Below are 5,355 nucleotides of genomic sequence, written 5' to 3' on the forward strand. Positions count from 1 at the left end.
GATGACATCGGGCATGCTTGGCCCGATCGGACGGTGACCCGACACACGCGTATAATGAATTCCGGACTATATTTATAAGACTTTTTCTAATCGTTTTAGTTTTCATTGTTTTCTTTAGAGAGTGATTTAAGAACCCTAGTTTGTTGCTTTTCTCTTTGAATTCAAGATAAAACCTTTGGATTATTCACAAGTTTGATACAATTCTTCAATTTGGTATTCTTTCTTTATTGCTTTCTCTATTGTTGATTAGATTACTTGCTTAATTATTTGCAATTTTTCAAAGTATGAGTTTTTATATTGATTTTTTTTTATTGTTTTCATAAATATGAGTGAGTAGTTCTATTTCTAGGATTGTGGGGATCTATGCATGCAATAAGGGCTTGATAGATTACTCTAATTGCCTCGTATATATTTCAATTGTTTCCCGTCGTTGAACCGTTCATGCTAGATTTATAAATTAAGCCAGATTTATATTTCTAATATCGCAATACTGAATCTACTTCGAGAGGAGAGATACCGTAAGGCTTTCAATCATTAAGCAGAGTGATCCTTGACCATGTGAGAGTGGCTAGGTGATCTTTGGGGGAGGTAATGTTCAAGAGAAATTACATGTGCCCTAGATAAATTGACTTATTAGGTAGTTGTTATTCGTCCCTGATTTCCCGAATTGTATGCATAGTGATCCATAATCCTAATTCTTTATTAATTGATTCATTCCTTCCTATTTAATTTTGTTACTTGCTTAGTTTAGTAACACAAACATCTTCATCTGATTTACTTAATTGGTATAATATTAGAGTCCAGATACAATAATATAACTTTCTCCCTGTGGATTCGATCATGACTTCCTTGACTACTAGTTAGTGGACCTTAGGTTATTTTTGATTAGGTGATACGACTTTAGCTTGTCAAATTTTGGCACCGTTGCGGGGGAGACGATTTATTTTTAGTTTGTTTGAATTATAGTATTACACTAACCTCACTCTGAAGAACACCTTTCTTTGGAACATCTCACGTTTTTTTAGTGTTTTTGTTGTATGAGCATGTAATTGAAATCCCCAAATCTCATTCTATTTGATCCGAAGATTGAAAAAACCACTTGTAGACTCATAAATAAAACTAAGCAAGCAAAGTTGTTTGCAAGGACCCCCTCCCAAAAGATACCTTCTCCACCATGTTTACCACAACAAGAATTTCTCGTATCACCTATTACTCTCAAAATGGGTGAGAATGTGCTTACTATGGTACGGATGACCACTATCGCTGCTACAAATTTTGAGATCAAGTCTCATGTTCTGAATATGGTTCAGAATAATCAATTTGCTAGGTTACCATCTAAAGACCCAAATCAGCACCTATAACAGTTTTTACAATGTTGTGCTACTCAGAAACAAGCTGGTGTTACTGCTGATGAGATGAAACTCATCTAATTTGGCTTCTCTATGCTCGACAAAGCTCTATTTTGGTATAATAAGTTGCCTTCCACCATTACTATCTGGGCAGAACTATCAAAGATCTTTCTCATCAAGTGGTACCCTTACCAAAGGACGGCAGATATGCGTAATGCCATAGTAACTTTCACCCAAGATCCTGGCAAGTCCTTGTATGAAGCTTGGAAGAGGTTGAAGGATCTGCAATGTCTTTGTCCTCATCATGGTTTGGACCAATGGTACTTGTGTCAAATTTTCTACACTAGAGTTGATGCAGATATATACAAGGTGGGTAATTGATGGAGTATCCGGTGGCCTGGGTTCTTCATGGATAAGCCCATTGATGAAGGGTATGAACTTCTGAAGAAACTAGCATCTAATCAAACATTTATTATTCGTTCCTCTATATAAAAGGAAGGTAATGATGATATTGAGGCCATTTTGTTACTGTCCGGGAAACTAGCTGCTCTAACCTATAAGATCGATTCTTTAAAGCTAGGTAATGACTCTTCCCACATGAGTGTTAACGTGATGGATAGCACTTGTAATTACAATGCTCTCACTTGTGATGCTTGTGGGATACTTGGGCATAACTCTCAAGAATGTCATGTGCTCCTATCTTCTAATGCAGGGGCCAATTGTGAGGCAGTTAATGCTTTTCATTCATAACCCAGGAGTCAGTTCAACTCATCTTCTAACACTTACAATCCAGGGTTGAGAAATCATCCAAACCTCTCATATAGGAGCAATAATGTGTTGAATCCACAACCATAATAACCATATGTGCCTCAAAATCAGGTTCAGCAATATTAACCTCAACAACAAGCTCTTCTTGACTTCTAGAGAAATCAAGCTCCTCAAAAACCTGCTCATAATGCCGACCAAACCATGACAGAGTTGAAGAACACGATGTTTCAGATGCAAAAAGGTTCTTATGCTTTTCAAGTCGACACAAAAGCTTAGCAGCAAAATTTGGGTACGCATAATAAGAGTTGGAGACTCAACTAGCTTAGTTGGCTAGTTCTTCTACTAGTGGGTCATATGGGTCATTACCTTCACAGCCAATGCAACAAGGAGATACTGTCAATGCCATCAAGCTTAGGAGTGGAACACAATATGATGGTCCAGCGATGCTTAATGATCCGGTTGAGCCAGAAAAGAATGAAGATGTCACTGAAAATTCCATAGCTCCTAAGGAGGCCACCAATAAAAATGCAGAGAAGCAGAAACGTACCTGAAAAAGTTCCATCTACCATTCCTATGATCAAGGTATCGTTCCTCAATCACCTATTGAAGAATAAGGTTGATCACCAGCTCGGTAAGTTTTTGGAGGTAGTGAAGAATCTTCATGTAACTTTCCCTTTTATTGAGCTTATTACTCAAGTTTTTGTATATGCTAAATTCTTGAAGGAAATTCTAACTAGGAAGAGAGCCTTTAATGCAGTTGAAATTGTTGCCTTTTCTTGAAGAATGTAGTGCTCTTTTACAAAATCAATCCCCACCTAGATTGAAAGACCCCGGGATTTTCTTTATCCCTTGTAACATTGGCACCATTTTTATTGATAAAGCCTTATGTGATTTAGGTGCTAGTGTTAGTGTCAGGTACCAATATTACTCTTCAAATGGACGACCATTCTGTTATTATCCCCTAGGTATCTTCGGGGACGTCCCTATGAGGGTAGGTACATTTTTTGTTTCTGGGGATTTTATTTTGCTTGACATGGATGAGGATACTCGAATTCTAATTAATTAAGGAAGACCATTCCTTCATACTACTGGAGCTGTCATAGATGTTAAAAATGGAAAATTGACTTTTACCGTGGGAAATGATAACGTGACTTTTAGTTTGAATAATGCTTTGAAAACTCTGATGCTAGAGGAAACCTACTATAGATTTGATGTCATTGATGTTCTTGTTAATGATGACATGCCTCAATCCCTTCTCCGGGATCCTTTGGAGATTTTGCTTTGTTTTTATATCTTCCGCAAGTGATGGTAGTCCCTTGAGTACTGAAGTGGATGACTGGGAAGCAGCTCTTACATGTGTAGAGTTTGAAAATATTACCACTCACGAGAAGGAACAGTTAGTATATGCTACTCAACTGATAGAGGTCAGAAACCTGAACTGAAATCCCTTCCCCTTTCTTTGAGATATGCTTTTCTGGATGAATTTGAAAATAATCCTGTGATTGTTATTGCTTCATTGAATGATAGTCAAACGTCTTAACTTTTTTCTATTTTAAGAAAACATAAAAAAGCCTTTGGATATAGTATTGATGATTTGAATGGTATAAGCCCTGACTTTTGCATGCTTAATAATCATCTAGTGGATTATCATCATCCTAGTATACAAGGCCATTGTTGTTTGAACTCCAATATGTAGGAAGTGGTCAAGAAAGAGGTTATGAAATTGCTTGATGCTAGGATCATCTACCCCTTTTCAGACTCTAAGTTGAAGAGTCCAGTTCAAGTGGTTCCTAAAAAGGGAGGTACTGTTGTGGTTAAAAATGAGAAAAATGAATTAATTGCTACAAGAGTCGTCACTAGTTGGCGTATGTGTATTGACTATAGGAAGTTAAATGTTGCCATCAAATCACTTTCCCCTCCCTTTCATTGATCAAATGTTGGAAAGGCTAACTTGTCACGCTTATTTTTGTTATCTAGAGAGCTATTCCGGTTTCTTCTAAATACATATCCATCTAAAGGACCAGGAGAAGACCACCTTTACATGCCCTTATGGTACCTTTGCCTATCGAAGAACGCCATTTTGATTATGCAATCCCCCCGCCACTTTCCAACGTTGTATGATGGCCAACATTTATGAGTTTATTGAGTCCATTATGGAAGTATTTATGGATGACTTTAGCATGTATGGAATTGATTTTTATGCATGTTTGGTAAATTTGGCTAAATTTTGAAAAGATGCGAAGATGTCAACCTTATAGATAAATAGGAGAAGTGCCACTTCGTATACTAAAGGAGCGGTACTTGGTCATATTATCTCGAAACGAGGCATCCATGTGGATAAAGCAAAAATTCAAGTGATTGAGCAATTACCCCCTCATGTGAATGTCAAAGAAGTTCGAGGCTTTCTTCATCACGCGGGGTTTTATCGCCGCTTTATCAAGAATTTATCTAAAAGTTCTAAACTACTTACTCAGTTTCTCCTCAAGGATGTCCTGTTCATGTTCACTGATGAGTGTCTTTCAACAGGATCAAGAAAGCTTTGATTGCTACTTCTATCATTCGATCTCCAGATTGGACCTTTCCGTTCCACATTATGTGTAATGCTAGCGACTATGCTGAGGGAGCTGTGCTTGGTCAGAGGTAGGATAACGTCCTCCATGCAATATATTATACTAGGAAGACACTAGATGAAGCTTAAGTTAACTATGCCACCATGGAGAAAGAGCTTCTAGTTGTGGTCTATGCACAGGACAAGTTCAGGAAATATTTGTTGGGGGTCAAAGGTCATTTTCTATACCGACCATGCTGCATTGAAGTATCTCCTAGCCAAAAAAGAGGCAAAGCCTAGACTCATTCGGTGGATTTTATTGCTCCAAGAATTCGACTTAAAGATTAGAGATTAAGAAGGAGCAGAAAATGTAGTAGATGATCATTTTTCCAGATTGCAGTGTGAGGATATGGAATAGGTCAGGGTTTACCTATTGATGACCCCTTTCCTGATGATAAGCTCCTGGCAGTCACTTCAGTCCATTTGATGTGGTCAAAATCGGGCTTACTGATTCAGTTTTGGTCCGCATCAGGTGGGCTCGCAACATATTCCATTTATTTACTAAGACAGTCCAAAATCAAATAAGTAAACGATTTACTAATGCGGTTTTGGCCCAAAACCGCAGCGGTAAATGATTAATTGCTGCGGTTTTTGGTCAAAACCGCAGAGGTTGACCACCCCAAAAACTAA

Source organism: Beta vulgaris, chromosome 9 (genome assembly GCF_026745355.1).
Source record: "Beta vulgaris subsp. vulgaris cultivar EL10 chromosome 9, EL10.2, whole genome shotgun sequence".
Taxonomy (NCBI): domain Eukaryota; kingdom Viridiplantae; phylum Streptophyta; class Magnoliopsida; order Caryophyllales; family Amaranthaceae; genus Beta; species Beta vulgaris.